Below are 20,592 nucleotides of genomic sequence, written 5' to 3' on the forward strand. Positions count from 1 at the left end.
GTAATTCATTGGAACTTGATGTTTTGTAAAAAATATATATATATATCAATCATGTATACCTTTATCTCAATGTCTTTTTTAAACCTGAATTTAAAAATTTATTCTAAACTTAAACATAAAATAGAATATTTCCACATATACGCATATATGTGTGTATATATACACATGTGCACACACATATATACACATATATATAAATAAATTTTTTTCAGAACAAAGAAAATAGTACATGAAATTGCAGGTCTTTATTATATGTAGCTTGCTTTTGTTTTTATGTATATAATAAGATCAACATAGTTTTCAAAGCTGACCTAATCTGGTCCTTCTGGCCTTCCTTTTGTTCTTTTTTCCTTAATTAAAAAAAACCCTAAACTTTAATGACCCTCTTTTTTTCCCCGTATCCTACCTCTATCCACTCTTGATCCTTCCATTTCAATGCCCTACCCCTCAATGGAAAAAGAAAAAGAAAGCTCTTGTAACATTACATAGCAAAGCAAAACAAATCCCCACGTTAATTGTGTCTGAAAATGTGTCTCATTCTGTCTCTTGAGTCCACCACTTCTTTGCCAGGAGATGGGAAGCATTATATACATAAGAATTTCCAAGTTTTTCAAAATTGCTTTTCTTTACCATTTTGTCATTGTAAAATTAACAAAAAAAGGAGCTATTATAAATATTTTTTGTACATATGGATCCTTTTTTTTCTTTATTTGATTTCTTTGGGGTATAGGCCTTTTAGGTTAGAGTTTGCCCAATATATAATGGCTTTTGTATAGTTTCAAACTGTTTTCTAGAATGACCTAATTCGCAGCTCCACTACTAAGAAAGCATTAATGTGCTTGTTTCTCCTTAGCCCTTCCAACAATTGTTATTATCCTTTTTGGTCATTTTTTACCAATCTGTTGAGTGTAAGGTAGAACTTCAAAGTTGCCTTCTTTTTCATTTCTCTAATTATTTTGATTTGAAACACTTTTTAATATGGCAATAGATAACTTGAATTTCTTCCTCTGAAAATTGCCTACTCATATTAGGCATTTATCTGTTGGAAATGACTCTTAGTCTTACAAATTTGAATCAGTTGCTATACATCTTGGAAATAAGACTTAGCAGAGAAACTTGCTGAAAAAGATTTTTCCCCCTATTTATCTGTTTCCCTTCTAATTTTAATTGTGTTAGATTTGGGCAAAAACTTAAAAATTTGATATGATCAAAATTGTCTATTTTATTTTTTGTGATCCTGTCTAGCCTTTGGTTGTTTGGGAATTCTTAATCTGTCCATAGATCTGAAAGGTAAATTTTTCTTTGACCCTCTAATTTGTTTATGATAGCACATTTTATGTGTAAGTCATATCCATTTGGAGCTTTTTTGATATAAGATGTAAAATGTTTAACCCTAATTTTTGATAGACTGCATTCCAATAGCTTTTGCCTTTTGAAATCGTATTCCAAATTGGAATTCCTGGAATTTTTCATTTGAGTTTTCTTTCAGGACATCCTATCCAACAGCATGGACTCACTGAAATGTGTCTATAGAACCATCTTAGCCAAAATCCAGAGTTTCCAAATCCAGGGAAATTCTCCAAAGCTTCTTAAGGAGGTAAGCTAGAAATCAGGGAAAGGTTGGGGTGTTGGCTCCTCTATATGACTGCCCCTTACCTAAGTATTTTATTTTTCTGCAGGAGTGTCTACCTGAAGAGGACTTGGAAATGTATATGGGACAGCTAGATGGATCAATGGATAGAAATGCTGAACATAGAGTCAGGATGACCTGACCCTGTGACCCTAGAGAAGCGTTTGCCTCAGCTTCCTCAAATGTAAAATGGGAACAATAGCAGCACTTCCTCATGGTGCCCTCCCCCCTTTGCAGGGGTGTTTTGAGGATCAAATAAAATAAAATTTGTAAAGCATTTAGCACAGTGCCTGGTCCAAAGTGCGCACTATATATATTCCTTCTCTTGCCCTTCCTTTCTCTAAGATGGAAGGAAGTTTCACCTTTCCTAAGTTCTTGCCAACTCTGCCCTTCACCCAAGTATTCAGTGTCAAGAAATCAATTTTTTTAATAATGAGGAAAGTTTTATCAAAATGGACCAGGCTTGAAACCCAAACAAAAGTATTTAGCTATATTGGAATGTTTTTATTAATAATTATTAATATTTAATATTTTAAATTATTTTAGTAATATAATAAATATTTAATAATAATTATTAGTAATAGCCAATAATAGTTTGCATTTATCTTATGCTTTAAGATTTAAAAAGGACTTTCAATATGCTAGCTAATTTATTCCATGCTTAGAGCATAGAAAGATCTGCACTATAGCTATGTATGATACTTTTAAAAGACAATGAACCTACTCTTTGATCGATGGGGATAGTTAGGTTCCAAGCCCATCTTTTTGGCTCTCTGGAGACAATGAGGTTCTCACCAGCTCTTTTGGCTCTCAGGTCCAGGCTAGTCTTGGTGGTTAAAGTGAAACTGTTTACATTTCATATATATATGTGTACATACATACATGCATACATACATATACATATATATATGGCATGGTATCAAAAAACAAAATTAAGGGGTGAGAGAGAGGAATGTGCTGGGAGAAGAAGAAAGGGAGCGGTAGAATAGAGTAAATTATCTCACAGAAAAGAGGGAATAAAAAGCCTTTCCAATGGAGGGGAAGAGGAGAGAGGTGAGAGGGAATGAGTGACCCTTAAACCCATTGGATGTGGCTTAAGGAAGGAATGGCATACACACTCGATTGGGTATGAAAAACTGTCTTACCCTACAGGGAAGTAGAGGAGAGAGGGATGAAATGGGGGGAATAACAGAAGGGAGGGCCAATGGGAGGAAGGGCCAATCAGAAGCAAACACTTGTGAGGAAGGACAGGGTCAAAGGAAAGAATCGAATAAATGGGAGAAGGATAGCATGGAGGGAAATATAGTTATTCTTTCAGAATGTGACTGTTATGGAAGTGTTTTGCATGAAGATACACATATAACCAAATCAAATTGCTTACCTTCTCAATGAGAGTGAGTGGGGTGGGAAGAAGGGAGAGAATATGGAAATCAAAGTTGAGAAACAAATGTTAAGAAGTTTTTTTTTACAAGCAAATGGGAAATAAGATATCCAGGTAAAGGGGTATAGAAACTTATCTTGCTCTATAGGACAATAGAAGGGAAGGGAATCAGGGAAGGAGGGGTGATAGAAGGGAAGGCAGATCAGGGGAAAAGGGTAATCTGAAAGCATGCTGTCTTGGGGTGAGGGGATAGAATTTGGAACTTACAACTTTCAGAAAATGTTTCAAAAGATGTTTTGACATGTGGTTGGGGGAAAAATAAAAGATATTTTGCAAATGAATGAATGCCAGCTATTATTTGTATTTTTATCACATGTATGCCAAATATTGCCACTTCCATATTTTAGCATTCACCAAATGTGTAGCATGACTCAGTAGAATGAGGAAGCAGCCATGGCTTCTGAAGCCTGAGTCAATGATCCCCCTTTTCTATAGGTGTCCATACATGGGCCTTACAGGGTTTGTGTTTGTCCTTCGCTGCCAAAGAAGACCATGCCATCAGAGAAATGATGACATGACTAGCCCTTGACTTTGTTTTGAGTGAGGGAGGACTGTGCAGGTCACCAGCCTCACTTCTCCTCCAGAACAATCTGAATCCAGAGACCTGATAGTCCTCAGGATAACTGGAGATGGCCCAGGATGCACTGGGAGACCTTCCTTTTCGAGGGACCTTCCTTTTCACATGACTTTGGTGGTCCTTCATTCAGGTCCCATGGAATCGATCTCATCCACCCTCTGCGAGGCTTTTTTAAACTATCATTTCTTGCTTGTTCTAGGGAATGTAGTGCTCATGTCCCTGACTCTTGCCTCCCACCTGGATTGATGGGTGGTGGGACAACTTTGGTTCCTCGATGATGCCATGGCAAATGAATGAGAGGTTGGCAGGTTTTGAGGGAAGGGAACTGTAGGTCAACATTGCTCTCAATGAGAACACATTCTTAGCAGGAGACAACAGAGAACTTTATCATGGTTTGGTTAAAAAAAAGCTATTGGTCTAGCCAGCCTTCAGCTTTCTGTTTCACCAGCATTCATTCACCTGAGGCTGAAGACAGGAGTGGTGAAAATACGATACTTATGGAGAAGAAGGCTATTCCATGCCCTCCTTCCCTTTCGGGAGTCGTTCTGCTCAAAGTTGTATTTTATCCAGGTCTGCCGACTTCCTTCTCATAAACGTTTTAAAAAGCCCAACAATACCAAGCACAGCAAATGTTACGATTTCCAACATGAGGTCCGAGTTCATACTGCTTTCATTTGTACTTCGTTAAAGAAGACCTGCCTGTGAAAAATGCAAAGGAAAAATAGACCGTAGACTGAGATTGGGGCTTCCTGGCCTCGGTGGAACTAATGTTCAGGGCTGGGTTTCTTTCAGTACCCCTCTCTTCTTTCTAAAAATGAAAAATGTTTTTATAATGAAAGCGAGAAAGAGAATGTTACAGTCTGTCAGTGGGGAGGAGGGCAAATTCTGGCGGCACTTGGAGGACGGCTGGTTTTATGGAAGCCACAAATGGTTTCACATGCCAGAGACAACAAGAAGGCTGTGGTTAACAGACAAATTTTTGATGATCTCATCAATTTTGGTGTCATTAAATTGAAGTTGGATGATGTTCTGTGAAGTTCCCTTCTGAGTATTTAAGGAGAGCCTCCACCAACGGGGCACAGGCAGAGAAACCTGAAGCAAGTTTCTCTTCCTGTGACCACTCAGCTTCCAAGTCAACTTTTTTGGGGGCATTTGACTGGGCAAGAAGGCATCTCAGTGACTGGAGGAGCTCTTTTGAAAGGCTGCATGATGGGATTTTTCTTTCTGGGCACATGGAAAGAACTAGTGTAGCCTTGTGAGTTTTCAAAGACATACCTGAGGTCCCTCAGAACCAGTCTTCTCAGGTCTGGCTTATGGCCCTGGATGCACTTTATGGGTCTTGGGTGTTTTATAGAGCTGAGGTCAGCCTTTTATGTATTCTGGGATTGTGTAGGGAGCAGGCCAGTTCCTTTTGGTTCTGAGAGAATTCTTAAGGCTCAGGGCTTTCATTTTGGCTCCCTGGGAATCCTCAGTGACCAGTACAGCCTTTTTGGTTCCATGAGGATAGTTAGGTTTGAAGCTATCTTTTTGGTTCTCTGAAGATAGTGAGGGTCCCATTATCTCTTTTGGCTCTCAGGTCCAGGCTAGTCTTGGCATTTCAGGGGAGAATGAGGGTCTACAACAGTCCTTTCAGTTGTCAGGTGACCACTGACCACTCCTTCTGACTTTCAGGTAGATTTAGAGCTCAGATTAGATTTCTGTCCTGGAGAACTTCTTATAGGTATATATTTAGGAGACTTTTCATCTCTCAGATTGAAAATGATGACACTCTCAATATTTCTGATGACACACTTCTATCAGTGAAAAGTGCTGATGACTGTTTCAATAATTGTACTTATCAATTAAGGACATATGTGTACATGTCAACTAATAGATCATGCCTCTGATCCATGAGAAGAAATTAAAAAAGAAGTCATATTATTTTCAGTGAGAGCACTGTGACTGAATATGCTGTACCCTGTTGAAAATCCTCAGTGGGGATACTCTAAAGAAGACATGGAAAAGAAATGCTAATTTCAAAGAGAGCAACATGTTTGAACATTTTGTGCTATGTTGAAAATTCTGAGGGTGGAGCCAAGATGGTGGAGTAAAGGCCAGGACTTGCTTGAGATTTCCCCCAAACCCCTCCAAATAGCTGTGAAAAATGACTTCAAACAAATTCTAGAGGAGCAGAAGCCATAAAATGACAGAGTGAAGCCAATTTCCAGCAGAGGACAATGTGAAAAGTCGACAAGAAAAGTCTGATGCACCAATCTGAGAGAAGAGCACAGTGCAGCATGGGCCATACCTGGTACACACAGTCCAGGAGCAGGACCCAGGGGCCTGAAGCACTAGCAAGTGTGGCAGTTTCCAGGATTCTCAACCCACAAAGACCAAAGAAAACCTAGAAGGTCAGTGGGAAAGATCTTGGACCTGAATGAGAGAGGAGCACAGTCAGGCCCCAGGCCTGAGGCAGTGGTGGCAGTAGCAGGGGCAGCAGTGGCAGTGACTGCTTCTGGAACTCTTGGCACACAGATGGTGGGGGGATCAAGCATCTGATGAGAGGGGTATTGTAGGCAACTCTTTGCTGGTGCTGAGGCAGGATTCTGTTGCTTTACTCGTGCTTTGATCTCTCTCACAATCCAGGGTGCTGGTCCTGAGGAGAGGAGGGGCGCTGGCCTGGCAGAGCTGCTGGTGATGGTGAAGAGGGAGTCTGCCTCACAGTTCCAAGGCAGAAAAGAGTGCCTATAGTCAGTCACAGATCAAAGCACAGACCAGGAGAGGAGTAAACACCTACCACTCCTTTGATCATACCACCTTGCAAGAAATGAAAATTTATAGGTCCCTAGAAAGACCTATGAAGAATCTATGAAAACCGCTGAAGTTCCCCTCCCCCCCCACTGGAAGTAGAGACCTATGTAAACAAAGAGTTAAAAAGTCAAGTACTTGGTGGGGGGAAAAGAGCAAACAGTGTGTGTGTGTGTGTGGGTGGGGTGGGGAATCAGGCTATAGAATCTTACTTTCATGACCAGAAAGGCCAAAGCATAGACTCAGAAGAGGACAACAAAGTGAAAGCTCCTAAATGCAAAGACTACAAGAAAAACAGGAATTCTGAGTGAAAGGAGCAGAGCCAAGAGAACTTTGTACACAGCAACAACCACTGTGTGTGAGGAATTTTTCTGGTAGACTTAGCCCTTCACAGCAATGCAAGGACCTAAAAAAACCTTCCCATTGGACTCTGCAGACAAAATGCCTTCCATATTCAGAGAAAGAACAATGGAATTGGATCTCAGAATGAAGCAGATCACTTTTTCTTGTGTTTTGTTTTGTTGTATTTTGATAGTTTCTCCCATCCATTGTTATTTTTGTATGTAACACGACTAAGGTGAAAATGCATTTCATAAGAATGTATGTATAGAACCTATATAAGATTGCATTCTGTCTCAGGGAGGGAGGGGGGATTGAGAGGGGAAGGTGGGGGGAGGAGGGAGAAAAAACTAAGATGCATAGAAGTGATTGTCAAAAACTAAAAGCAAATAAATCACTTAATTAAACAAATGGGAATTGATCTTAGGGCATGGAGGAGCTCAAAAAGATTTTGAAAATCAAGTAAGAAAAGTAGGGGAAAAATGGGGAAGAGAAAGGAGAATGATGCAAGAAAATCATGAAAACTGAGCCCACAGCTTGCTAAAGGTGACCTCAAAAATTTCTGAAGAAAATAGCACCTTGAAAAACAGGCTAACCCAAATGGCAAAAGAGATCCAAAAAGTCAATGAGGTGAAGAATGCCTTCCAAAGCAGAACTAGCTAAACGGAAAAGGAGGTCTGTAATGGTAAGGGAATTTGAAGATCTACCCTGCCCCTGAATAGGCCCACGTGACCTGCTTTAAGGTCTGGTCCAGCCCACAGCCTGAGTCACATGGAGTCAATGTTGATAAGAGTTCTCTGAACAGGTGGAGCAGGAGGATGCAGCAGTAAGAGAGAGTGAGGTGGAGCTGAGAGAGAGGAGAGGCAGAGCTGAGCAGAGCAGCTAGCTTGAGTGAGAGAGGGAGTGATTTTGGGCAAAGGAGCTTGTCTGTGGGGAGGTGTGTTAGGTGGAAGGCTTGGGGATAGCTGTGCTCCCTTTATTGGTAACGTATTGGTACAAACTTCCTTGTTACCATGGCGGAATTGGCTTTCTTGTGTCTGAATAAATATTTTGTTTTTGTCTTTGAGGAAGAGAGCTTATATTTTGCAGAATCATGGTGGAAATATACATGCACATCCACAGCCGCTGCCGTGGGTATTTCACTGACCTTATAAGGTCCAACAACTCACTGAAGAAAATCATTCCTTAAAAATTGGACAGGAACAAATGGAAGCTAGTGACTTGATGAGATATCCAGCAATAATAAAAGGGAACCAAAAGAATGAAAAAAGAGAAGACTGTGAAATATCACACTGGCAAAATGACTGATCTGGAAAATAGATCCAGGAGAGATAATTTGAAAGATTTTACACTACCTGAAGGCCATGATGGAAAAAAGATCCTAGACATCATCCTTCAAGAAATTATCAAGTTCAACTGGCCTGGTATTCTAGAACCAGAGGAGGAAATAGATAGTGAAAGAATTCACCAGATCACTTCCTGCAAGAGATCCCCAAAGGAAAACTCCTAGAAAAAGTATAGCCAAATCCAGAGTTCCCAGGTCAAGGGGAAAATATTGCAAGTAGCCAGACAGAAACAATTCAGTTGTTGTGGAAACACAATCAGAAGAACACAAGATTTAGCTGCTTCCACATGAAGGGATCAGGGGATTTGAAATATGATATCCAGGAGGTGGAAGGAGATAGGATTCAAAGCATGAATCACGTACCTATGAAAACTGTGTATAATGCATCAGGGGAATACCATGGGCATTCAAGGAAGTAGAAGACATACAAGCATTTTTGATGGAAAGATCAGAGCTCCAGGGAAAATTTGACTTTCAAATACAAGAGTGAAGAGAAACATGAAAAGGTAAACAGGAAAGAGAAATCATAAGGGGTAATTAAAGTGGAACTGTTTACATTTCATATATATATATACATATATATGTATCTGGCATGGTAGCAAAAAATGAAATTAAGTGGTGAGAGAGAGGAAGGTACTGGGAGAAGGAGAAAGGGAGTGGTAGAATAGAGTAAATTATCTCATAGAAAAGGGAATAAAAGCTTTTCCAATGGAGGGGAAGAGGAGAGAGGTGAGAGGGAATGAGTGACCCTTAAGCCCATTGGATGTGACTTAAGAAAGGAATGACATACACACTCGATTGGGTATGAAAAACTGTCTTACCCTACAGGGAAGTAGGGGAGAGAGGGATGAGGTGGGGAGATAATAGAAGGGAGGGCCAATGGGAGGAGGGGCCAATCAGAAGCAAACACTTGTGAGGAAGGAGAGGGTCAAAGGAAAGAACTGAATAAATGGGGGAAACATAGCATGGAGGGAAATATAGTTATTCTTTCAGAATGTGACTGTTACGGAAGTGTTTTGCAAGAAGACACATGTATAACCTATATCAAATTGCTTACCTTCTCAATGAGAGTGGGTGGGGTGGGAGGAAAGGAGAGAATGTGGACATCAAAGTTGAGAAACATGTTAAAAGTTTTTTTTTTTTACATGCAACTGAGAAATAAGATATCCAGGTAAAGGGGTATAGAAATGTATCTTGCTCTACAGGACAATAGAAGGGAAGGGAATGAGAGAGGAGGGAGTGACAGAAGAGAAGGCAGAACAGGGAAAAGGGCAATCTGAAAACACGCTGTCTTGGGGTGGGGGGAGGGGAGAGATGGGGAGAAAATTTGGAAGTCAAAATCTTGTGGACCTGAAAACATGTAAACATAAAAATGAATGAAATCATCCAAAAGGAAAGAAAGAGAGAATTCTCCAGGAAGATTGTCCCAAATGAGCAACAATACCTTGAACTATGAAAATACCTTACTCTCTGTTATGCTGAAAATTCATATTCCACTTGAATGTTGACTACAAGATGCTCAAAGCTCTTTTATTGGGACAGTTCATTGATGGCAATTTACTAGGAGATCACTGACTGGCCAGTGTGTTGTACTTGAAGCAATTAACCCCAAGACTCAAGCTGCTGCTATTTCTCTTTTCCTCTTCAAATTCTCTTTGATGTCAGCTGGCTCTTTGCCTGAGCCTTCTAGCCTTTTTGTTGAGCTTGGTGGTTCTTTCATTAATGTAGCCAGTAATATAATCAGGAGAACATGGTACACAGTAAGAGCAACATGACCACCTTGGAGAGACTGAGCTGTTCTCAGCAATACAATGATCTAAGACAATTCCCAAAGACTCACGATGGAGAATGCTACCCACCTGCAGAGAAAGAACTCTGGAGGCTGAACGCAGATAGAAGCATCCATCCTATTGTCACTGTTTTTGTCTTCCTCTTTGGTTCTGATTGCTGTTTGAAAACATGATTAATGTGGAAGTATGTTTAATGTGATTGTACATGTCTCTCCTCTATGAGACTGCTTGCCTTCTGAGGGAGGAGGGAGGAGAGGGAGAAAAGGAGGGATAGAATTTGGAACTTACAATGTTTCAAAAGATGTTTTGACATGAGATTGGGGGAAAATAAAACACATTTTGCAAATGAATGAATGCCAGCTATTATTTGTATTTTTATCCCATATATGCCAAATATCCCCACTTCCATATTTTAGCATTCACCAAATGTGTAGCATGGCTCAGGAGAATGAGGAAGCAGCCATGCCCTCTGAAGCCTGAGTCAATGACACCCCTTTTCTGTAGGTGTCCATACATGGGCCTAGGATTTCCTGAGTAGAAGGAACTGGTGATGTGGAACTTCCCTCTACCCTGCCCTGAGTGGAATAGAGAGACTGCCCTGAGCATATAGCCCTGACACCTCTGGGTAAAAACTGAAGCAGGGGTTGGGGGGAAGATGGAGAGTTTCCACAGGAAACTGACTTCAGTTTCACAACCTCCTAATCTCTTTGGCCACATGGAGATTGTTTCTGCTGCCAGAATCTCTTGATGCACTTACTCATTTTAGTGAATCCTCCATTAATCCAAGGTTGATGTTTGTACTTTTTCCTTTTTTGGGGAAAATATGAATCAACTACATTTTTGTTGTGGATCGAGTATGTGGGTGTGGGGAGTGTGAGTCCCGAAAGAAAATCACTGACACAAGGAGCTCAAGGGACATTTCTTTTCACCTGACTTTGGTGGTCCTTCATTGTCTGGTCTCAAGGAATCAGTCTCAACAAATTTGTCTCATCTACCCTCTGGTAAGTCTCTTTAAACAATCTTTTCTGTAGTGTTGTAGGGAATGTCGTGGTCATGTCTCTGAGTCTTAACTCCAGGTTGATGAGTGGTGGGGCCGTAGAAAATGAATGAGATTTTGGAGATTTTGAAGGAAGGAAGCCAGGGCCCACATTGCTCTCAATGAGAACACATTCTTAGCAGGAGGCACAGATAATTTTATCATGGTTTATCATAGTTTTAAGAAAAGACATTGCTCTAGCCAGCCTTCAGCTTTCTGTTTCCGCAGCATTCCTTCACCTGTGGCTGAAGGTAGGAGTGGTGAAAATATGATGCTTAGGAAACATAAGACTCAAACGTACTGTAATCTAAGTCCTTATTCCTAGTCTTGATTGCTTGGGCTCAAAGTTCTCTTTCACTTACCTGATCTCCTTTCTCATAAACATCTAAGTGATCCAGAATAAAAAGAAAGTAAATGTAAAGATTTCAGACACAGTACCTCAGTTAATGGTGCCTGAATTTGTACTTACTTAAAGGAAACCTTCTTTTGAAAATGCAATTGAGACACTCAGAGAGAGAAATATGGAAGTCACTCACATATTGTAGCAGATCATGTTTGTGTATGTGTATGTGTTTGTGTATCATGTTCTGATTTGTTATACGATTTCTTTCATTTATCTTAGTCTGACTACATAGCATGACTATAGTGAAAATATACTCAATAGGAAAGTATATGTAGAATCTATACAGAATTGTATGCAGTCGTGGGGAGGGAGGGGGGGAGTGGGGGGTAGGTGGGGAGGATAAAATCACAATTGTATGGCAGTGATTGTTAAACATTACAAAATAAAAAAAAAAAAAAAGAAAATGCAATTGAGAGTCTAACTTTCAATTTGAGGTTTTAATGCCGTCACTTTTTTTTTCTAAAAAATGTAAAGTGTTTTTATGTAATTCATGTAATCAGAATTATATACCGTAATTTGTTAAGTATGAAGTATTTTTCAAAGTTTCATGAAAGCCCTTGGGTGTATTTGGAGAAAACTTGGTTTATTTTAAAAATAACTTTAGGAAATGGCTGATTTTGGTGTTTTGAAATTAAAATTACCCTCAAACCAGTCAGGCATTCAATAGTGGTTTATTTTCATTTTACCAGTCATTAAATTAATTTGCTAATCATTCACAACAGTTGGATCCAGTTGAAAGTTCAGTTTTAAAAACTACTTCATAGTGGACATTAAAACTCTTGTTATACTTGATGTGGTTCCTTAAGCTTCCAAATGAGTTTTTATGCTCTATAAATGCTAGTTATTATTATTATTTTTTATTCTGTGTATGCCAAATATTGTTTTTTCAAAGTTTCACATTCACAAAATATATAGCAAGGCTCAGTAAATAAATAAGCAAACATATTTTCTAGTATCCTGAATAAACATGCCTTTTATATTTTTGTATATAGAGACATATATAGGCCTAGGATTTCATTAGTGGCAGGAACACCTGGTGTGAAACCTCATTCCACCAACGCAGAACAGCAATTTGTCTGAACCTATATCTTGGAGAGTTGTCTTGGACCTGAGAGATTCACCATGGTTTATAACCAATACAGGAGGATTAGAACCAAGGATTTTGTGTTTTCAAGACCAGATGTGTATGCATTAAACCAGGCTGCCTGCCATATATATATATAAACCAGTTATATACATATAAACCATTTTTAAGGTACTTAGATACTATTAATTAAAACAAAAATTCACCAACATTACTCAATTCATAGTAACTTTAGTCATCATGTTTTCTCAGTATGTCAATACTACTAAAAAAAGATTGAGAACCAGTAGTATAGGCATTTCTATTCACCAGAATCAGTCTACAGATTAGCTATGAGAACTGAGCACCCACCAGTGCTTCTGTAGGACCAGAGCGTAGCCTGGACTTAAGCATAAGAAGATGCGGGGAACAAAGATTTTTTTAGAGATTTCCCCCCTTTTTCTCTTTTCACTGGCCACATGATCTTTAAAACTTACTCCCAGAAAAGAAGCTGAGAAATCAATCACTTAATTTCCTAGGTGACTGATGAGGCTTACAAGTTATCCCTTTCTGGGATATTTGCATTTTAAACAATCCTCATGATAAAGGATTGGAGAAAGTAGAATTTGAAGCTTCACCCAGGAAGGTCTGGGAGCTACCTGAGAGGGCTTGCCCAGAACCCCTGGGAGTCTCTCCACAGAAGCAGTTACTTGGCCTGCTCAGTTAAACATGTGGCTGACAACTTTCATTCCTCAAACCTTCAACCTATGTTTGATATGCTGAGTGAGGCAGGTAGGTGGCACAATGGCTAGAGTTCTGGACCTGGAATCAGGAAGACCTGAGTTCAGATTTGACCTCCAATATGTCCTAGCTGTGTGACCCTGGGGTCACACCTCTCTTAACCCCTATTTGCCGCAGTTTCCTCATCTGTAAAATGGGGTTAATAATAGTACCTGTATTGTGAGGATGTTTGATATGCTGAGTCCTGTTTTTGGCTTGGTGTTGCTGACTGGAAACTGGGCAGCTGTAGTTATGTTCCTCAAGAAGGGCACTGAGAACCTCTTTCTGAACTTCCTTCTGTTTTCTTTTCTGAAATTAAAAAAAATAAACCTGCCCCAATGTCTCCCCTTTCTTTCTTTTTCTATCTTATTCCTATCCTTTTTCATTCTGCCTGTCTATCTCTTGAATTTTGAATAGGCCAAGATTTTCTATATATTTCATGTGAGTTTATAAATAAGTGTTTTCTGTTTCTTTTTAGTCAATTTGACTAATGAGAAAATCTTTGCTCTGACATGTCTGTTGCATGTTGTGGCACTAAGCTGAAATGAGGGCTAAGATACTTTTCAAAGAAATGTTATTGGTCCAAATTGTGCTATTTGGCAACAAGCAAGGATTGTGGAGTACCACACCTAGATGGCAAAGTAACAGAGGCTGCAGTATCTGCCCATCAGACCTTATTGTCAGTGATAGCTTCAGAAAACTCAGTGTGACTGAAAAATGAAAGTTGGTATACATAAGTATGACTAAATAACTGAATGGAGAGTATAACTTAAGCAGAGAAGGCTTGGGACTTGGGTGGGGAACCTATACCCTCAAGGTCACATATGGCCCTCTAGGTTCTCAAGGGCAGCCCTTTGACTGAATCCAAACTTGGATTTGTTCTGTGAAGTTTGGATTCAGTGAAAGGACTGCACTTGAGGACCACATGTGGCCTCAAGGCTTCAAGTTTCCCACCCCTGGCCTGGGAGAAACCCTATTTCTGGTTTCAACCCCTTCCTGTTCTCTGAATAGTAGGTAGATGGGTGTGAAAGGTAAATGACTGCATATTTGTCAAAGGGGTGACCCTAATTCAGTATGCAAATGAGCCTATTATTTCATTGATAAGGGTTCTACTTAGAGTTGTGTTCCTCTTAGCTCTTTGAGTCTGATGGTTAAGAAGTCAAGCAATTATTCTTGCTCAGTTGTTTCCAACTCTCTGTGACCCCATTTGGGGTTTTCTTGGCTGTGATACTGGAGTGGTTTGACATATTTTTTTCTCCAGATCTTTTTTATACATGAGAAACTGAGACAAACAAGGTTAAATGACTTGCTCAGGGTCACACAGCTAGTAAATGTCTGAGCCTGGATGTGAAGTCATGAAGATGAGTCTTTCTGATTACAAGCCAAATGCTTTATCTATTGCACCACCTAGCTGCCCAATCAATGCTCAGATTAATTCAGATTAAGAGGTATAGGAAGTACCAAATGAGACACTTATGGCAAATTGAGATGTATAGGAAGGATATATGAGTATAGATATTCAACAACCTCTGTCTAGTGCAGTAGTTCTTCACAGATGGGATTGTGGTCTTTTGAGGGATCATGACTTGACCAGAAGGGGATTTGGTCTAACCCTAGGGGATATGTGATAAATTGGAAGGTGAGAAGATAGGTTGTCTCCTACCTTTCCCAAAATAGCCCCTCTTGGAGCTTATGTCCACTATAATCACACCTCTCCTGTTCTCCTAATACTGCTGCTTTTGTCCCCTCTCCCCACCCCAACTCTAAAAGTTTCCAGTTTTCTACCTTCTAAGTCTCGTATTTGCCACCTGAGCACAGTTATAACCTCTCAGGGGCTGGCATCTACTTGAATGATGTCAGGAAAATTCTATGTCCACTATGGTGCCCACTTCTTACCCTCATGGCTATGGCAGGTGCTGAGCCTAGATGGGCTCTGCACTCATGAATAATGACAAGTGAGTGCAAGCCCTACCTTCCCCCTTTGCATTTTCAATGACAGAGTAAGTAGCACAATATATAGTCTTAGATGTCATTACAATATTCCCTTTCACCTCCTAAACCCATCTTTCTTCCAAACTTCCCTATTACTACTGTGGATCCTATATCCTTCTACTAACCCAGGTCCACAACCTCAAATTCATTGTCCTTCACTCAAGATATCGACCTCTCACCAAACCTTATTTCTAAGCCTATCTCTGAAATCTACCTCTTTCTACTCATATAGTACCATCTCATCACTTCTTGTCTCTGCTATTGGAATCACCTCTTAACTAGTCTTCCTGCCTTAAGCCTCCCTTTTTCAGACCTCATCTCCATGGGAATTGCTTTCTGGGATGATGGTTGGAAGGAATGGTGGGTTCAATGGTGCTTCTACTCTCAGAAATCTTGGGTTTACCTATCAGCAAGTGGAAGTTGGTGACCTGTTGTTTGGTGGTGGTAAAGAAGGTGGGGCTTCTTCACTGTGATTGCTTTCCTCAGTGAGGTTTGAGGGGTTCTGCTAGTCCCATAACTAAGGGTATGGTGTATAAGTATGGTATATGGTATATAATATATACATATTATATATGGTATATAAGGGTATGTATAAGGGTATCAATAAAATAAATCAATATACGCGTGGCATTCAGGAACCCTGCCCCATGCCCTTACTATGTGGTTTGCTCCTCGAGGAAGAGAGGATTTTATACTCAATTGGGAGACTGAGTAGAAAAAATACCAACAATGTTGTCACGACATTTTCCAATAGCCTTGCAAGAAGTACTTTGAAGGTAGGCAGAAGGCCAGCAGGAATTATAACAGAAGGGCATAATTTAATTGATCTCTGCAAGGGGATTGTGGGAGTTACGTGTTATTCCTTGGTATCCAAAAATGAGCAAAACTCATGAGTGTGTGTCTATCATTCAGGAGGTTGGTGGAATTAGCTCCATAATACTCCTACTGTCCTCCATATCAGCCTGTCCATATCTCCTTACCTCAGTTATTCTCATTCATGTCCTGCCATGAGTCTTCCAGTCCTTTAACATTTATGCCCTCTAGTGCATTATTTGGTCTGACAACTAGTATTTCTTTCCTAAAAAACTGCTAAGAGTACATTTTGGTACAGAAAATATAGGACATGTGGTTACCCTAGGTAACCTTGCTAACAGTCACTGTGTTCTTCTAGCAAGAATCAACTTTAATTCTTCACTTACCCTCTCTTCTACTCTTGAGAATCAGAGCATGGATCAGTGGCAGATGCCAGATGTACTTCATTTTTGTTAGGATCATAACTTGCTCCTGATACAACATCTACCAGAGGATTTTGCCTATGGTAGGTGGGGTGAAATGGACCTGACTCAGGCTAGTGCTTTGTTAGTGTAGGTTCAATATTGGAATGAAATGGGACCCTGGGAGGTTATTCAGCAATTACAGTCATACCTCAGAGATATTGCAGGATCAGTCTCAGATCAATGCAAAAAAGCAAGTCACACATAGTGCATATAAAAGTTACATTTACACTGTATTGTAATCTATTAAATATGCAAATCTACAAAATGTACATACATTAATTAAAAAATACTTTATTGCTAAATAATGTTAGCCATTGTGTGAACCTTCAGCTAATCCTAAACTTTTTAGTGATTTAGGTTCTTGCTAAACACTACTAAACACTAAACACTAAAAAGTGTTGAGGACTGCTGACTGGTCAGGGGCATGGTTCCTGGAGACTGGGGTAACTGTGGCAATTTCTTAAAATGAGACAACAAAGAAGTTTGCCACATTGATGGACTCTTTCTTTCACTTGAACACTTAAAGGCCATTGTAAGGTTGTCAGTTGACCTAACTTCAGCATTTTTGTGTCTCAGGGAATAGGGAGGCCTGGAGAGAAGGAGAAAGATGGGGATAACAGTCAATTGGTGGAGTAGTCAGAACACCAACAACATTTATCAATTAGGTGTGCCATCTTAGATGGGAGTGCTTCATGGTGCCCCCAAACCATTACAATAGTGACATCAAAGATCGCTGATCACAAATCACCATAACAGATATAATAATAATAATAGTAAGAATGAAAAAGTTTGAAATAGTGTGAGAATTACCAAAATGTGACTTGGAAATATGATGTGAGCACATGCTGTTGGAAAAAAGGCACAGATGGATTAGTTTGATGCAGAATTTCCACAAACCCTAGATTTGTAAAAAGAATGCAATTTTCTACGTAGTGCAATAAAGTAAATCACAAGAGTGAGGTATACCAGTATCAAAAAAAGTTTGACTTAGTCATAACTTAGAGAAGATTTCAACAAATATTTAGCAGGTGACACTCATTCAGTTTTATTTTATTTTATTTTATACTTATGGAATAAAGAAGCATTTCCACAACATAGTAAAATAAAAATATGATTGCACATGAAACTGTAAAACTATGTATAACTTATTATTCTTTTCAAATATATAACAAAATTATCATGTAAATTTCTTTTTTCCCTCCCCTGCCCTACCTACCATTAGACACAAATCTTTATCTATCTATATATAAAGTATATATGCACATATATATGTAAAATTCCTCTATAAAACTTCTATTTATCAGATCCTTCTGTGTATGCAGATAGAGTTTTGCTTCATATGTCCTTTATAGTTAATTTGGATGCTTCTAATACTGAAAAGGACATATTTGCTCAATGTCATTCTTGAAACAATATCACTGTTACTGTATACAGTGTTCTCTTGGTTCTTCTTATTTCCCTTATAATTATTTCATGCAAGTCTTTCCATGTTTTTCTAGCATCGTTGAGCTCATCATTTCTTAGAGCACAGCAGTATTCCATCATGATCACACACCTTCTTTGCCACCACCAAGAGAACAATTATAAACCTTTTAGAACATATAGGTTATTTTCCTTTTTCCCTTATTATCTTTGGAAATAGACGAAGTAGTGGTATTGCTGGATCAAAGGGTTTAATAGGTTTAACAAATAATTGAATAACTCTTTGGGCATGTAACTCATACTACTTTTGGTTACTTGCTAAGGCCTTTTATGCCCTTAGGTGAACAGAAAGCCTTGAGGCTACCAGGAAACTGCCTCAACCACTAGGTTTGAGTCTTAGCCCTCTGGACCAATCTTGTCTTAGTGTTAGCTTCTTTGCCTTTTTAAGGGCCAGATCTAGCCTAATCTATTTGGGTTTGCAGGTGCATGATGGTGTGAAGGATGGGAACTTGGCCTAGCACAATAAATGTCGGTAGTATTTATTAAATAAGTGAAAGATGGCTAAACATTTGCTTGCATGAGGCTCTCAAATGACGTTAATGATACAAAAATAAATTGCTCTTTAGTCCAGAATTTAATAATAAAATGTGTTTATATAGTCTTTTTCCATGTTTACTTCCTTCTCTTCCTTTCCCTCTCCCTCCTCTTTCCTTCCTTTTTCCTTCTCTTTCCCTTCCTCCTTGCAAGTTTCTCCCTTTATTCCTTCTCCCCTAATCTCTCAGTCTTCCTTCATTCCTCTTACATATGGCATTATGATTTAAATAAACAAAGCTACCATTTTCTGTATGAAAAGAAGCATATATTTGCTTGGTTTTCAAAGTAGAGACACATGGATCACTATAAATAAAAATGGGACATTAAGTTGCACAGCCTCGAGAGTATATTTACTACTAAAAGTTCCTATTCAGAGAGACTTTTTTAGGATTATGCCTATAACGTCTAAATTCATAGCTTAGCCGGGGGTAGGAGATGGCAAGAAGCTTGGCAAACAGAGTGGGCATCGATCTCCAACCTGGTGCTGTGCTTCCAGAGTGATTGAAACCAATGAACAAATACTTATTTAGCACTTTCTCAAAGACATCTATTAAGTGATTTTCAGAAAAGTGCAACCCAACCTCCCTTGCTCTGTAATAGAACTATCCAAAACTCCCAATCCTGGTGTGGTATTGCAGTAAGGCTTAAAAATAAGGTATATAAAATATATGTTCGATATTGTAATCATCACCATCAATATTCTCATCATGAATTGTTAAACATCTATATAGCATTTCAGGTTTGCAAAAGACTTTTAATAATAATGATAAGAATAGCTAACATTTAAAAGAATCCGTAAAGTTGACAAAAAACTTTTCATAATGTTTTTAGATAACATTTTAAAAGAATTTCAAAGTTTACAAAACACCTTTACTAAGAATACCTAAGACTTGCAAGATTCTGTAAAGTTGACAAAATACTTTTAGTAATAATAGTAATAGGTAACATTTTAAAGGGTTTTAAAGCCCACAAAGCGCTGTTACTAAAAATAGCTAACATTTACAAGATTCTGTAAAGTTCCAAAACACTTAATAATAAGAATAACTAACAATTTTAAAGAGTTTTGAAGCTCACAAAGCACTTTCAATAACAACAGCTAATGCTTACAAGGTTCAGCAAAATTCACAAAAGACTTTTAATAATAATCATATGTAACATTTTGAGAGTTTCAAAGCTCATATAGCACTATTAGTAACATTACATAACACTTGTAAGGTTCTGTAAAGTTCACAAACCACTTTTCATAATAACAAGGAAAGCCAACATTTTTAAAGGATTAGAAAGCCACAAAACACTGTTACTAATAATAACTAACTTCTGGAAGGTTCCGAAAAGTTCACAAAACTCTTTTAACACATATAATGATAGCTAACTCTTTAAAAGGGGAATAAAACTCAAAAAGCACTTTGACTAATAACAGGTAACACTTTCAGGGTTTTGAAAAATTCACAAAACACCTGATGATAATAATCACTAACTTTTAAAGAGGGTTTTAAGGCTCAAATCTAACTACCTAAAAATCCCTAACACTTGTAAGGTTCTATAATGTTCATAAAACACTTCTGATAATAACAATGACTAGCTTTTTAAAGGGTTTTAAAAGTCACAAAGCACTTTTACTAATAATAGCTAACATTTTAAGGTTCTGTAAAGTTCACAGAACACTGTTAATAATCAAAATAAAGTTAGCTCACTCTTTGAAAGGGGTATAAAACTCACAAAGCACTGTTATAAGAAGAGGTGAAGACTTCACAGACTGTCCTTTAAAATATAGAAAGGGTTCTTAATGAACTACAGACCTCAGTTTCCTGGTGCTGGCCATGCCGTGATTTTTTTTGGAAATGGCACCCTAAGGCTTCAGTTTCAGGATACTCCTCATCACTTGATTTCTTAAGAAACTGAAACCTAGAGCTGTGCTGAATATGGACGGAAGCTTCACTTTGGCTAGCTCCATGCTTTCTTGTTTCCTACTCAGGGTCGATTCCCACATTTAGATTGTGCAAGTGACTTCTGGCTAATGGGAGAAAAGGGACAGTAAGGGGATGGGGGACTTCCTGGTTGGGCTACATAACCATGCTTCTGCCTTCTGTAAGCTGCTCCTCCTCCCTGACTGCTG

The 20,592-nt window shown here is 38.9% G+C and overlaps 1 protein-coding gene across 2 annotated transcripts in view; it reads left to right on the top strand.

Moving 5' to 3' along the window:
* Positions 1 to 10,516: 10,516 nt before the first annotated feature.
* Positions 10,517 to 20,592, top strand: part of RHOH (ras homolog family member H) — a 79,588-nt gene continuing 69,512 nt past the window's right edge. The window contains exon 1 of one of the 2 annotated variants that reach the window (XM_072620549.1): positions 10,517 to 10,910. The gene's annotated coding sequence lies outside the window, so the exon portion shown is untranslated. The remainder of the gene's footprint in view (positions 10,911 to 20,592) is intronic. The other variant, XM_072620547.1, reaches the window with a different exon arrangement.

The sequence above is a fragment of the Notamacropus eugenii genome, chromosome 6 (genome assembly GCF_028372415.1).
Source record: "Notamacropus eugenii isolate mMacEug1 chromosome 6, mMacEug1.pri_v2, whole genome shotgun sequence".
In the NCBI taxonomy this organism is placed as follows: domain Eukaryota; kingdom Metazoa; phylum Chordata; class Mammalia; order Diprotodontia; family Macropodidae; genus Notamacropus; species Notamacropus eugenii.